Source organism: Bos indicus, chromosome 11, assembly GCF_029378745.1.
Source record: "Bos indicus isolate NIAB-ARS_2022 breed Sahiwal x Tharparkar chromosome 11, NIAB-ARS_B.indTharparkar_mat_pri_1.0, whole genome shotgun sequence".
NCBI lineage: Eukaryota > Metazoa > Chordata > Mammalia > Artiodactyla > Bovidae > Bos > Bos indicus.
In genome coordinates this window covers 46,986,751-47,003,001 of record NC_091770.1, presented here as the reverse complement: position 1 = coordinate 47,003,001, position 16,251 = coordinate 46,986,751, and the positions used below count along the sequence as shown (strand labels likewise).

Genomic DNA, 16,251 nt, shown 5'->3' with positions numbered 1-16,251 from the left:
TGACAGACTTTATTTTCTTGGATCAGTACAAAATCACTGCAGATGGTGACTGCAGCCATGAAATTAAGACACTTGCTCCTTGGAAAAAAAGCCATGATCAACCTAGATAGCATATTAAAAAGCAGAGACATTACTTCGCCCACAAAGTTGGTCTAGTCAAAGCTATGGTTTTTCCAATAGTCATGTATAGATGTGAGAGTTGGACTATAAAGAAACCTGAGCACCAAAGAATTGATGGTTTTTAACTGTGGTATTGGAGAAGACTCTTGAGAGTCCCTTGGACTGCAAGGAGATCCAACAAGTCCATCCTAAAGGAAATCAGTACTGAATATTCAATGGAAAAACTGATGCTGAAGCTGAAACTCAAATACTTTGGCCACCTGATGTGAAGAGCTGACTCATTGGAAAAGACCCTGATGCTGGGAAAGATTGAAGGCGGGAAGAGAAGGGGACGACAGAGGATGAGATGGTTGGATGGCATCACCAACTCAAAGGACATGAGTCTGAGTAAACTCCAGGAGTTGGTGATAGACAGGGAGGCCTGGCTTGCTGCAGTCCTTGGGGTTGCAAAGAGTCAGACACAACTGAGCGACTGAACTGACTGAAGACTTCTTAAATGGCAATTGGCCATGTAGTTATTGTTTGTGTATATTATTTTTAGTAGTAGTAGTATTAGTAAAAATATCAGTAGTATAAATAGGCATATTTCCTTGAATTTGTAATAGTAATAGTAGTAGAAATAGTCATATTCCTTGAATATGGGTTCTTTTTGTTGGTCTAGTTTTCTGTCTTTATTTTTTTTTTAATTTATAATTAATTTTATTTTATTTTTAAACTTTACATAATTGTATTAGTTTTGCCAAATATCAAAATGAATCTGCCACGGGTATACATGTGTTCCCCATCCTGAACCCTCCTCCCTCCTCCCGCCCCATACCATCCCTCTGGGTCGTCCCAGTTTTCTGTCTTTAAAAATACTTCTCAGAGTGCTTTTCAGAGAAGAGATTCAAAGACTGTGCCATGATGGAACTCTGCTTAATGTTATGTGGCAGCCTGGATGGGAGGGGAGTTTGGGGGAGAATGGATACATGTATATGTATGGCTGAGTTTCTTCGCTGTTCACCTGAAACTGTCACAACATTGTTAACTGGTTATTCCCCAATCCAAAATAAAAACTTAACAAAGTAAGTTATAAGGATATATTGTGCAACACAGGAAAAATAGCCAATATTTTATAATAACTATAAATGAATGTGGAACTTCCCTGGTGGTTCAGACTGTAAAGAATCTGCCTGCAAAGCAGGAGACTCAGGTTCAATCTCTGTGTCTGGAAGACCCATGGAGAAGGGCATGGCAGCCCACTCCCGTATTCTTGCCTGGAGAATTTCATGGACAGAGCAGCCTGGCGGGCTACAGTTCATGGGGTCACAAGGAATCAGACACGACTGAGAGACTTTCACATAAATGAATATAACTTTAAAAAATTGTGAATCTATGTTGTGCACTGGAAACACATATTACACAACTATACCTCAATAAAAGGTAATAACAATAAACTTTTTACACACCGTGAAAAGACCGTGTTGTGGACAAACTCCTCTGCAGGCCTGAAATGGAAATCTCTTTTTAGAATAACTTAAATAGAGGTTGGAGGGTTTTGTGTTGTCCAGAAAGGAAGCTTTCAAAGGACTGAAGTCCCTCGAAAGGATTATCCTTTCACCCTGCAAACCCTTCCTCAAAGTAAACCCTGCAGCTCTGAACAGAGCACACAGCACAGTGCAGCTGCTGTAACCACCAACCCTCAGCACATAACTGGCCTGGGAGGATTGTTCATGTTTGGGGCTGTAACACCGTGGGAGGAAGTGCATAATCCTGCTGGCAGTAATACATGGCAGCATCATCAGCCTCTACTTGGCTGATTGTGAAAACAAACTCTGTCTCAGATTGAGTCGCAGTGAACCTCTCTGGGACACCATTATAACGATTATCAGCATCATAGATGAGAATCATAGGAGCCTGGCCAGGTTTCTGCTTATACCAGCTTAAGTAATCACTAATGCTTTGATTGGCTCTGCAAGTGATGGAGATGCTCTCTCCTAGGGATGCAGCGATGTAGGCTGGAGTCTGGTAGAGCACAGCCTCCCCACTGGCAGCTGAGAAGGAAGCAAAGCACAAAGTCACCATGGTTGACAAATCCCATGCCTCTTGCCTCCCAGCAGAGTTTAACTGCACTGGGGTCTCTAAGAAGGGATTGGGGGTCAGAGATCCACAGAAACCCTGGGCAGGATTTCCCAGTTAGCAGGGAAGAATTCCCATCATCTCCAGGGTGTATCCCCCGCATTCCCCTTCTCACCTGGGAGCCAGAAGAACAGAAAGCAGGAGAGCTGAGTCAGGACACCCATGTTTCATCCAGGTCCTGCCTGAGCTTCTTTTTTCTTGCCCAGAATCACTTAGATTCACTTGCCTGAAAATCACTTGCCTCAAAATCACTATTTATGAGGCTTCTGAAGAGCAGAAATGGACTCTGGAGAAAGCATGCAAATCATGAGGGGTTAAGCAGTTTTGTCCTTACAGCTGCAGAGCCAGTGCTGCTGTGGGGCTCAGGGCCTCCTGGGTGCTCACATCATGGATCCACATTCAGTCCCAAGGGTTTTCTCTCTGGTATTTGTAAGATAAAATCATCTCTACATTTTGTGGTACTTATCTGTACTGAGGGTCTAAAATCTAATTACAATAGGAAGGTCTTTTTGTAAAAATTTAGAAAGAAAAATAGTTATATTTTTATAACTCTAAGACTTAAATTTTAATTTGAACCTATTGTGTATTATATGAGCTATCAAGCTCTCGAGATGGGTGTGAAATATTGGTTCTAACTTGATAGATCCTTTTTAATCTTTTCTGCATTTCTCTAACACTGGCCTCATGATTTACAATAAGGAGAAAGTCCTGCTGTGATTTTTGAGTTTGTTCCAGTAGTTTCTTCAGGCTTTTTAATGCAGGGCCTTTGTAACATGTCATGCTTAGAAACCTATTCCCTAGGGCCGTATTTTAAAATGGAGGATTTTATCTGTTCACGGGCCAAGAAATCATTTAATTTAGAGCAGCAGTCCACAACCTTTTTGCCACTAGGGACTGGTTTCATGGAAGAAAATTTTTCCACGGACGGGGGGAGGGGGAATAGTTTGGGGATGACTCGAGTGCAGTAGGGTTTGCGCTCTTATGAGAATCTAATGCCGCGCTGATCTGACAGGAGATGGACCTCAGGCAGTAAGGTGAGCAATGAGGAGCAGTTGTAAACATAGATGAGGCTTTGCTCACTTGCCCATCCCTCCTCGCCTCCTGCTGTGTGGCCCAATTCCTATCAGGCCTTGGACTGGTAGCATTCCATTGCCTGGGGTTTGGGGACCCCATATTCAGAGTGTCATGACCAGATAGTTTAATGACAATAGCTAGAATAATGGAATAAAATAGAATAGAATGGAAAACGAATATGTGATATGGTCTTATGGTAAGTCTGTTTTGTGGGTTTTTAAAATATGTATTATACCTATGTTGTGTATATGTGTGTGCTGTGCTGTGCTTGTTTGCTCAGTTGTGTCTGACTCTGTGCAACCCCATGGACTGTAGCCCGCCAGGCTCCTCTGTCCATGGGGATTCTCCAGGCAAGAATACTGGAGTGGGTTGTCATGCCCTACTCCAGGGGATCTTCCCAACCCAGGGATAGAACCCAGGTCTCCCGCGTTGCAGGCAGATTCTTTACCATCTGAGCCACCAGGGAAGCCCGTATATATATGTGTGACTGTGATCTAAAAACCTAAGGGGCACTGGCTTAAGGATGCCTACTTTACCCAGTGTAGATGTCTTGCCTCTCTAAGAAAGCATTAGAGACCCTGACAATGTGGAGATGTATGTGCAAATCAGTCTTTGGGAGGTGAATGGGCATCTTGCTTGGTTTTCTCCTAGCTAATTGATAGAAGGAAACAGCTTTCATCCCCATTAGTATTGATCTTCAAGTTTTCTCCCCAAAACATCATGGACTTTAGTTACCTTGAGTAATCTGTCATGTTCTATCACCTGGTTAACTGTTTAAGAATTTTAGAGCCAAGTATTAGAAACTGTCTTTCTCCAGTACCTAGTGAATTAAAGTTTACAAAGCATTCAAGTGACTTGGGTCAAAAGAAATTTATCCGGCTAGAAAAATCTCGTTCTTCTAACTAAAAAGCTTATAGTCCCTATTTAAGGCAAAAGACAAGAAAACAGAATTTCGTGCCTCAGGCAGTGAATGTGAAATACTTGGGAACCAGTTGTTATAGACTGGTGACTATCACATTTTGAATAAATATACCAGATTAATCAAAGGATTTCTTAAGAGAAAAATTTCCTTGGAATAGTAGGAGAGAATGAACAAGGAATATTTTCATATATTATCTTTTTTCTGAATGGTTATAAATTCTTTTCATATCAACTTTTTCTCATCATGTATTTGGTTGGCCATAGTCTTGAATCTACAGTTTAAAAGGAAATTCTGTATGTTATAATGAGAACAAATCTACTCTTTTAATGTCTCAGTGTTCTGTACCTATGACTGACATTTTCCTGGGCTTTCGTCAAAGATGATCACTGTATGTGGATGGGCCTAGAGTCTGTCATACAGTGAAGTAAGTCAGAAAGAAAAAGACAAATGTCATATGTCAATGCATGTATATGGAATCTAGAAAAACAGTACTGGTGAACCTATTTGCAGGACAGGAATAGAGACACAGATGTAGAGTAGGGACATGTGGACACAGGGCCAGGGAAGGGGAGTATGGGATGAACTGAGAGTAGCATTGACATATATACACCACCATGTGTAAAACAGCTAGTGGGGAGTTGTTGTATAGCACAGGGAGCCCAGCTCAATGTTCTGTGATGACCTAGAGGGGTGGGATATCGGATGGAGGGGAGGGTGGTCGACGAGGGAGGGTATATATGTATTTATATAGCTGATCATTGGAAAAGACCCTGATGCTGGGAAAGATTGAAGGTGGGAGGAGAAAGGGATGACAGAGGATGAGATGGTTGGATGGCATCACTGACTCTACGGATATGAATTTGAGCAAGCTCCACGAATTGGTGATGGACAGGGAAGCCCAGTGTGCTGCAGTCTGTGGGGTCTCAAAGAGTTGGACACGACTGAGCAACTGAACTTATAACTGACTTACTTCATTGTACAGCAGAAACAAACACAATATTGTAAAGCAATTATACTCCAATTTTTAAAAAAGTGAAAAGAAAATATGGTCACTGTAGAAAACAGTGCTGGATCAGAACCCCTCAGGGGTATTAATTTTAAACTTTCTGCCTCTGGAGCTATGAGGGAATAAATTTGTATTGTTTTAGGTCTCTATGTTTGTGATACTTGGTTATGGCAGGCCTGGGAACCTAATCACTCATTACCTAATACGGAAACTTCTATAGTGAAAAAATAAGAGTGGAAATAAGGCTGTATTTTCTTCTGTTGTAAATCAATTCTTTTTTTTTTTAAATTAATTTTTGGTTGTGTTGGATCTTTGTTGGTGCATGTGGGCTTTCTCTAGTTGCTATGGGTGGGGGATGGTCTTCATTGCAGTGCGTGAGTTTCTCATTGTGGTGGCTTCTCTTGTTGAGGAGCACAGGATCTAGGCACACGGGCTTCAGGAGTTGTGGCTCATGGGCTTAGCTGTCCTGGGCCCTATGGAATCTTCCAGGACCAGGGATCAAACCCATGCCCATGTCCCTTGTTTTGGCAGGCATATTTTTATCCACTGTACCACCAGAGAAGTCCCAAATCAACTCTTTAAAAGGCTACTTTTACAAAGTATTCTTTAGCTTGAATTTCATATAGTATTGCTATTTTCTGTGAAATTAACATAAAGTTTTAAATTCTGATTGGTGTTTTATTTTACCATCTGTTGCCTTGAAATACACAGAACAAGTAAATGCTTATAAAAATTATTTCTTTGTCAGAAAAAGGCTTTGAAATTTTCTTAAAGAGCCTGTACACAGAGAACATAATATCCTTAATTCTAAAAAAGAACCTCTGCTTCCTACATGTTATCAGATAGTGTTGTTGGTAGAATCATTTGAGTGTGTTATTGTGGAGTTAGAATTTGTGGGGTGGACAGTGTGATATGGTTACATATTTTGTAGTCATTGTTGTTTAGTTGCTCAGTCGTGTCTGGCTCTTTGCAACCCCACAGACTGAAGCATGCCAGGCTTCCCTGTCCTCCACTATCTCCCGGAGTTTACTCAAACTCATGTCCATTGAGTTGGTGATGCTATCTAACCATCTCATCCTCTGCTGTCCTCTTCTCTTTTTGCCTTCAATCTTTCCTAGCATCAGGGTCTTTTCCAATGAGTCAGCTCTTCACATCAGGTGGCCAAAATATTGGAGCTGCAGCTTCAGTCCTTCCAGTGAATATTCAGGGTTGATTTCCCTTAGGATTGAATGGTTTGATTTTCCGAAAGCAATGGCACCCCACTCCAGTACTCTTGCCTGGAAAATCCCATGGATGGAGGAGCCTGGTAGGCTGTAGTCCGTGGGGTCACTAAGAGTCAGACATGACTGAGTGACTTCACTTTCACTTTTCACTTTCATGCATTGGAGAAGGAAATGGCAATTCACTCCAGTATTCTTGTCTGGAGAATCCCAAGGACGGGGGAGCCTGGTGGGTTGCCGTCTCTGGGGTCGCACAGAGTCGGACACGACTGAAGCGACTTAGCAGCAGCAGCAGCAAGGGACTCTCAAGCGTCTTCTCCACCACCACGTGTTTTTTAGACTTTGATCTATAGACTTTGTCAGCCCAAATAGTACAAGTCCACGTTGCTTTGGCCAAGATTAGAGACAGACATAGGATTGTGTCATGACAGGTCCAAACGGAGGTTCTTTCTGATGAAAAGTGAGAGTTTCTCCTTGGGTGATAACTGAGATAAGCCATCCCTCAGCGGGAGCTCCCCACCTGCAGATCACTGGACTGGATTCCTGAGCCCTGAGACGTATGAATGAAGTGGGTCATCTTTCCTAAGTAACTGCACCTGTTATTGGCTATAAGAAAAATTCACTGATAAATATTCTAGTTTAAAGGGAGCTCAGGGAAGGTTTTGTAAATGTCTTTATTATCTGAGTTGGTGGGGAAAAAAGTATGTTAGTTGCTCAGTCATGTCTGACTCCTTATGACCCTGCCAGGCTCCTATGTCCGTGGGATTTCCCAGGCAAGAATATTGGAGTGGGTTGCCATTCTCTTCTCTGGGGGATCTTCCCAACCCAGGGATCAAACCCATGTCTTTTATATCTCCTGCATTGACAGGTAGATTCTTTACCACTAGCGCCACAAGGGAAGCCACTCTGTTTATGGAAATATTATCTTTACATGCCTGATTTTTCTGTTTTCTCATGGCCATATTCTCTCCTTCTGTTATTTATTTCAAGTTAAGCAACATTTTGTGATTTTGGTTTCTATCCCAATATATTCAATTTTGAAAAAGAGCATAAGATTTGTGATGCACCGAGGGCTCTCTGCAAGTCACCTACAACATCCCCCTCTTTCTGTGTCACAGTCTTTACTAGAGGATAGGTCCTTTTTCTTTCTAGAATGTTCCTCAGACTCATAGACCTAAACATCACATATCTCTTCCCAAAGGATAAAACATATGCCTCTAACTCTTGGACAAAACAGACATGGAGGGCAGTGGTGGCCCCAGAACTCACTCCCTATCCTCTTTCTCATCCCCACTCCATCCTCACCTGGGACCCAGAGCAGGAGGAGCCCCAGGAGCTGAGCAGAATTTCATTTTGAGAGTTCATCTGATGAGTCATGATGTCAAAGCAGGACTAGAGCTGATCTTTTATGTCAGACTTAAAGTTCTCACCTGAAGTGTTTTATCTGAGGCCTTTCTTAGGGACCAAAATGCAAATGCCCTGGTGGGTGCAGTCACATGGAGAGTGCCAATGGGAGGATAAGGGCTCTCGAGAGAGGGCAGAGAAATATAAAATGTCTGTGTTTGAGGGAAAACCAACAGAGATAAAATCAATGCTTCCCAATGGGAAAGAGATGTAATTAAATGTTTCCTTCATTTCCTCAGCCAGTTTTCTATTTCTTTAGTACTTTTCCAGTTACATTTACACTTCTCTTTAATAAGCTCGCTGCTGCTGCTGCTAAGTCGCTTCAGTCGTGTCCGACTCTGTGAGACCCCATAGACAGCAGCCCACCAGGCTGTGCCGTCTCTGGAATTCTCCAGGCAAGAACACTGGAGTGGGTTGCCATTTCCTTCTCCAATGCATAAAAGTGAAAAGGGAAAGTGAAGTCGTTCAGTCATGTCCGACTCCTAGGGACCCCACGGACTTCAGCCTTCCAGGCTCCTTGGTCCATGGGATTTTCCAGGCAAGAGTATCGGAGTGGGTTGCCATTGCCTTTTCCTTAATAAGCTTAAGTTTCATAAATATTCAGTAATGCTTATTCTCTTTTCATGTTTTTTATTTAAAACATGAAATAAATGTTTGTACTTTTTTGTACTCGGTTTGTACTTTTTTAAAAATTGAGATTAAAACAAATGCAGGGTAAATGGCAGAAATCTTATTTGTGCAACTGAGTCAAGTTTATATAAGTTCACTGACCAGATCGTTTCCAAACACCTCTCTCAAGGAGCTTTTGGGTCAATAATAACTCCTCCTAGTGCAACAAGGTAGTTGTTATTGTCACATCTGTCACAATAGTTTGATTTTTCCTGGACTTGAACATTATATAAATTGAAGCAAGCATTTTTTGTTTCTATCTTCTTTACCTTTGTTATTCCTTCCTGTGGATTTGAGTCAGTTGATCTGAAGGGTTTTCTTTTGTAGTTTTTATAGGCATACCTGCTAGCAATGACTTCTCTTCACTTTTGTTTATTAGGGGATATTTTTACATTTCTTTGTTTTCAAAAGATAGTTTCATTATAAAATTCTTGTTGCCTTTTTTTTTTTTTTCCTTTTGGCACTTTAAATCTGTCACTGTTTTGTAATATCTACTGGTCATGATAAAAATTTAGTCAGTGAGATTAGTCCCTCCTTATCTGAAGTGTCACCTCCAGCAGTTTCAGGCACCAGCAGTCAAGCATTTTGAAATTACTGCTCTCCCCAGGGATCTGGTGGAGGTATGGTCAGGTCATGTGGAAATCTGTTATAAACAATACGAAGAAAATCTTTCCTGGAGAAGTAAATGAGAATTGATTTAACATTATAGAATTACTATTTCACAAATCATGGAATACTTGATTATCAGATTCAAAGAAGGAGCACTCATTCATTTTCAGGCTAAAAAGTGTGAGAACTTGTGGATTAGAGAATGAATGGAGAATCACATTGATTAATTTGCATATATTGAAGAATCTTTGCATCCCTGAGATAAACTCCACTGGATTGTGGTGTATGATCCTTTTAATGTGTTGTTGGATTCAGTTTGCTAGTATTTTGTTGAGGATTTTCCACTCTATGTTCATCAGTGATATTGGCCTGTAATTTTCTTGTTTGTGAAATCTTTGCTGCTTTTGGTATCAGGAAGATGCTGCTTCTTAGAATGAGTTTGGGAGTATTTCACTCTCTGGCATTTTTGGCAGAGTTTGAAAAGGATAAGTGCTATATCTTCTCTAAATTTTGATAGAATTAATCTGTGAAGCCATTTGGGTCTGGACTTTGGTTCATTGGAAGATTTTTAACACAGTTTCAATTTCATTGCTTGTGACTGGTCTGTTCATATTTTCTATTTCTTCCTGGAATGGATGGAGAGAGAGTGCTGGGGAAGAGGAGAAAGAGCTGTGTAATGAAGGCACCTTCGCAAAACCCTAAAAGACACAGGCTTCTTTGCCTTGTGTGGAGCCAGAGAGCAGAGTGAGGACCAGAGGCACTGCTCCCAGCCTTTAGATTGTATGCATTCAATATGGTTTAAAGAAGCAATTTAAGTCTCCCCATAAATAGTGACATAAAACCACGATATACTTGATGTAGAGAATACAGAAAAGTGTCCACTCCTTCTGTAAGCATCTAGTGGACACCACGTCCTGTGAGATTACTAAATGGAGTGACGCTTAGATCCAATCAGAACTGAGACCTTAAGGATCAACTTTCCTGTGCAGCCATCACCCTGTCCTCACAATACCTTCCAGGGGAACTGAGGGATGCAGTGAGACAGAAACCAAAAATTGACACATAGGTTAAACTAGCAGAGAACAACAAAAGTGTGGTATAAGCAGAGATTAACTGAATAGCTGAGGACCCCAACCTTGACCACACCACAGTAACTCCATTGCCAAGTAGAAATCCTTTGCTTTCTCTTCTTTTGTCTCTCTCAAAACACTGCTTTATTGATGTTATTCTAAATTGTAAGACAATCTCTGTACATTCAGAAATTAGAGCTTTATCCACAGCCACAGTGGTTAACACACTGAACCTTGAAGGCAAACCATCTCAGTTGGATTGGAGCTCCATAACTTACTTGGTTGTATGATATCAATCAAATTTTTGAACTCTTTTTACCTCAGTTTCCATACTTGTGAAATTGTGAAAACAGTAGTAGATACTTTACAGTATATTTCTATACATAACTATATTTCACCCACAGCCAGGGTTCAGCGTCATCTTTTATCCAACAGGTTCACAAGTCTCTTAATCTTAATTTATCAATCAGTTCTGAAGCCCATAGATCTACAGTCATGGCCCTTCAGACTCTTTCAGTGTGTTTTCTCCCACTGCCCATTATATTTTGTCCTGTGAAAGACTAGAATGTCACATTGCTGTTCTCTTTCTTATATAATCCTTATTCAATTTTTAAAATCGTTTCACTTTGTCTCCAAAACTTAGCCCATGACATAGAATAAGGAAAACTACTATTATCAGTTTGGGGCCTACTCTAGGGTATTTTTTCAAGTGTTTTGGACCTTATTTTCAATACTAAGAAGCATAAGAATAAAAAAAAAAATAAATAAAGAGTAAGTCTAAGGAAAAAAAACACATAATTCAACTATAAAAAAAAGAAGCATATGCTTGAGAATGGTATTTTGTAATGTGGAGTGTTTTATTCAATCATGGATCAAAAAATTAATTTAGTGGGCAGTGAGCAATTTTTTAATGATATAAACTAGAATAATAGAATAAAATAAAATGAGCTAAAATAGAAAGAGGATCCCTGTGCATGTTGTGTATACTAATGAGAATTACTGCTTCATGGGTTTATTTTTCATTTATGTTAGACATATATGGTCTATATGTGTGTACTGGTAACTCAAATATTTTAGCATTGATGACTTAAGGAATCCCTGTGCTACACTTGATTTTTCCAGTTTTCTTATTATGACTAAGAGGTTCAGTATTATTCCTGTTAGTCTGAGGAAAAAAGCAGAGGAAACTTATTAAGATCAAGCAGTCGAAGCAGAAGGTTGTTGCTGCTGTTGTAATTATGGAATAAAATAGGAGAAAAAATAGCTGAAAGATTTACAAGTTGTTCTCTTCCTCGTACTCACAGTTTCTTTACAGATGTACAGAGGATGGTCCAGGAATCTCTGACTCCTCCAGAGTTCATTCTATTCTAAATGTCTTTCTTGGCATGGTATTGCTTTGAGTGACATGCTAGATGGACCTGGGAGGTGGACTTGAGTATTGGGAGGAAATGTTGGAACCTCAGGTACTGGTTAGAAGGATAGGGGACTAGTGGGTTTATAGGTTTAATTAGGTGCCATTTATTTCTATGACAGAGGAGACACAATAAATCAGACTCAATCCTGGAAGAGTTATTGGATTATTTTGTATTTAGGAATTATTACTGTTATTTTTTGGCTGCACCTTGTGGCTTGCAGGATCTTAGTTCCCCAACCAGGGATTGAACCTGCACCCTCAGCAGTAAAAGCACAGAGTCCTAATTCCTGCACCCCCAGGGAATTTCCTTAAGAATTATGAATACTTGTTAAATAGGTTTTTTAAAATTAAAAGTAATTTCACATTAAAAAGTTATCTACCCCCACTGAGTTTTGGAGGATACCATCGTCTTGGCTTTGAAGTAGAGATTTGCATTACTTATGTGAGTTATATCTGTGAGGAGCAGGAAAATTCTGCATTGTTTGGGAAGAGTGCTTGAGTAGTGATCACATTTTTTGAAGGAGAATGTTCTGTCACAGCACTTTCTACACTATTAAATTTAAACAGGGCAAATCGTCTCATACCTAAAAGAATAAACAGGTCGTATAGTCGCACTGTTGAAATGGAGTAGTACCCTAGGATCCTTGGGCTCCCCTCATGTCCTCTGCCTGCCTTTTGTCTGTGGAAAACTTTAGTCAAAGAAAGAGTTTAATCAGAGAAGTGAGAACATATGAAAACAAAGGAAAACAATCAAAGGAGACCAAATAACAATGTAGTCATTAAGCATAGTCACGGAGAAGGCAATGGGGCAATGGCACCCGACTCCAGTACTCCTGCCTGGAAAATCCCATGGATGGAGGAGCCTGGTGGGCTGCAGTCCATGGGGTCGCTAAGAGTCGGACACGACTGAGCGACTTCACTTTGACTTCTCACTTTCATGCATTGGAGAAGGAAATGGCAACCCACTCTGGTGTTCTTGCCTGGAGAATCCCAGGGACGGCGGAGCCTGGTGGGCTGCCGTCTATGGGGTCGCACAGAGTCGGACACGACTGAAGCAACTTAGCAGCAGCAGCAAGCATAGTCAAGGACCTTTAGCTATTTCTCAAGAGCTATAGATAATAGCCATATCTCAGCTGTATCCTGTGAGCCGTCTTATAGATACTAGAACACCAGGTGGAGAAGGTAACTACATGATGCTCAGACTGTACCCAGGACATGAGCTGCCACAATTCAGAGAACTGGCCTCAAAGAAATGGGAATGAATGGAGCCTGGAACTGAAGATTAACTGTACCTAAAACAACCAAGCTGGTCAACCATCAGTGACCAACGTGAAGATGACTGTCAGAGCTGACCGTGCTGCTTCTGCATGTAGCCCCTTCCTTCTGTCTACAAAAGCTCTCGCCCTACTGGTTGCCAGTGGTGGTGGGGAGTCAGCCTTTGGACAGATGTCTGCCACCCTCCGCCTACCAGCTGCCAACATCTGAAATAAATCAAGCGTTCCTTTCCACCAACCTGACTGTTTATTGGCTTTTGAGCGGCAAGCAGCCGGACCCACTTTGGTGTTGCTTTTGGCCACACCATCACCAAGAAGGAAACAAAGTATATGGCCCTCTTACTATTTGCAAGTGAATAAAAAAATGCTATAGAGCTCTGGATTCATTTTTTTGGGAACTTTCCTGACTTGTCATTTACTATCATGTACTGAATCTTGAAATCAGAATAAAATGAGTTTTAATCATATTCCATGAAATTCTACCCTGCTTTCCTGAACTCCATCACAGTAACTCCAAGGATAGTTGTGGGAGCGTAGAAAGCAACAGGTGCGGTCTGAACTCAAGGGTCAGCAGATAGCAAAAGAGGATTATTCCTGACCTGTGCACTATGTGAGGGTGGTCCAAGGCCGGTGACTCTGTAGTATCTCTAACCTGCAGGCCTCTAACTGTGGGCAAGGTCCTTGTCTTAAACCAATCTACTGAACCAGAATAAAGCCTGAAATTAGAGATGGATGCACTCCTGATGAAGGTCATACGAACCGACATTGGGTTCTGCTAATACTAGGCTAAGTACCTATTGAGAATTAACTGTCCTGGCTGGTTACGGTGACTCTTTCTGAAGTCCAGAGCCTGGGTCAGTACCCTGAGTTTTTCCTTGTCCATAGACTGGAAAATTCAATATTTTTAAGATTTTATTTCTGCAAATTTGACATGTAGAGTCGATGTAATCCAACTAAAATCCACAAAGGATTTTTTGAAGTTGAAAAGATGATCCTAGAATTTGTCTGGAAATTCAAAGAACCAGTAAAACCTTAAAGAATAAAAATAAAGTCAGTAGACTTATAATATCATTCTTCTAGATTATTATAAAACTACAATGATCAACAGTGTGTGTACCCTAGGTACATAGATAGATAAACAGACAAATGAGACAGAACAGAATCAGGAAGAAGAGCTGGGACTTCCCAGATGGTCCAGTGGTTAAGACTTCACCCTCCAATGCTGGGGGTGTGGGTTTGATCCCTTATTAGGGAGCTAAGATCCCATGTGCCTCCTGGCCAAAAAATTAAAACATAAAACACAAGGAATAGTATAACAAATTCAATAAAGAGTTTAAAAATCTTAAAAATAGAGAAAAAGAGCCACATGCACAATCGCTTGGTTTCTAACAGATGCACTAATTGCTAAGTCGCTTCAGTCGTGTCCGACTCTGTGCGACCCCATAGACAGCAGCCCACCAGGCTCCGCCGTCCCTGGGATTCTCCAGGCAAGAACACTGGAGTGGGTTGCCATTTCCTTCTCCAATGCATGAAAGTGAAAAGTGAAAGTGAAGTCGCTCAGTCGTGTCCGACCCTCGGCGACCCCATGGACTGCAGCCTTCCAGGCTCCTCCGTCCATGGGATTTTCCAGGCAGGAATACTGGACGGGGGTGCCATTAAAGTGGGGTATAATTTCCTAGTTTTTTGCTTATTTATTTTTGTTTCACAATAAATGGTGAGGAGCTATTAGATATGGAAATGTAAATAAAATTCTGATTCATCTAACACTAGGCAAAAATATAAATTAGAGTTAGTTTTCATGTGAGAGGTAAAATACTGAGGCTTCTAAAAGAAAGTTTAGGAAAATATCTTTGGGCCCTAAAAGTAGCCAAAATTTATTGAACAGGACACACATGTAAACTCATGAAGCAAACACAAGAGAACAATAGAGATTAACCAGTGCAAGTGTTAGCTGCTCAGTTGTGTCCACTCTTTGTGACCCCATGGACTGCAGCCCACCAGGCTCCTCTGTCCATGGGATTCTCCAGGCAAGAATATTGGAGTGGGTAGCCATTCCCATTTCTAGGGGATCTTCCTGACCCAGGATTGAACCCAGGTCTCCCACAGTGTAGGCAGGTTCTTCAAATATACATTTTATGTGTTATATATGATTCATACTACATAAATAGCATAAAAATGTCTATGTAGACATATAAAGGGATTCCCAGGTGGCTCAGATGGTAAAGAATTTGTCTGCAATGCAGGAGACTCAGTTTTGATCCCTGGGTCAGGAAGATCCCCTGGAGAATGAAATGGCTACCCACTCTAGTATTCTTGCCTGGAGAATCGCTTGAACAGAGGCGCTTGGTGGGCTACAGTCCATGGGGTCATAGAGTCAGACATGGCTGACTGTCTGACTCAGTCAGACATGCAAGCATGCAGACATATAAAGAGTCTTTGAGCATGATTGGTCATCAGGGAAATATAAATTTGCAATACAATACCACTTCATTTTTATCAATACAGATATTATAAAATGTCTGACAATACCAAATATTGGAAAGGACTGCAGCAACTGGAACTTGTATACATGGCTGGAGGATTTTTTAATACACTCATCATTTTGGAAAACTATTTTGCAGTGTTTACCAAACCCATCCTAATCCTATGACTTGGCACTTCCACACTTAGGAATGTACCCAAGGAAAATGAGTGTATAATTCCACAAAAGACATTGCAAGAATATTCCAGGGACTTCTCTGGTGATCCAGTGGTTAAGAGTTCACTTTCTAATGCAGGGGATGCAGGTTTGATCCCTGGTCAGGGAGCTAAGATCCCAGAGGCCACAGAGCAACGAAGTCCTTGTTCTGCAACTAGAGGAAAACCCATTTGCTGAAACAAAAGATCCTGCCTTCCACAGCCAAATAAATAAGTAAATAAATATGAAGAAAAGAATATTCCAAAAATAACTTGATTCATACAACCTAAAAACAACTCTTTAATTAAAGAATGAATAAATTAATTTTTATATGTTCATATATAAGAGAATTATTCTGCAGTGAAAAGGAACACATGACTGCCATACCACCAACACAGATGAAGTTTAAAATGTACATGTTGAATAACTAACAGGAAGGTAAGGGGATTCCGCTTATGCCCCCACAAAGTACAGCTTCCCCTATTAACAACATCACTCACCAGAGTGACACCTCTGTTACATTTGATGGACCTATATTGACACATTAAGATCATTGGAAGCCCATAGTTTACCTGAGGGAACACTGTTGGTGTACATTCTATGGGTTTGGACAAATGTTCAATGAAACACATTCATCATTTTAATATTACACAGAATACTTTCATAAACCTGGA

General features: G+C 40.8%; 1 gene segment (V, D, J or C); it reads right to left on the bottom strand.

Moving 5' to 3' along the window:
- Window positions 1-16,251, bottom strand: part of LOC109566143 (immunoglobulin kappa variable 2-29-like) — an 86,920-nt gene that overhangs the window by 20,939 nt on the left and 49,730 nt on the right.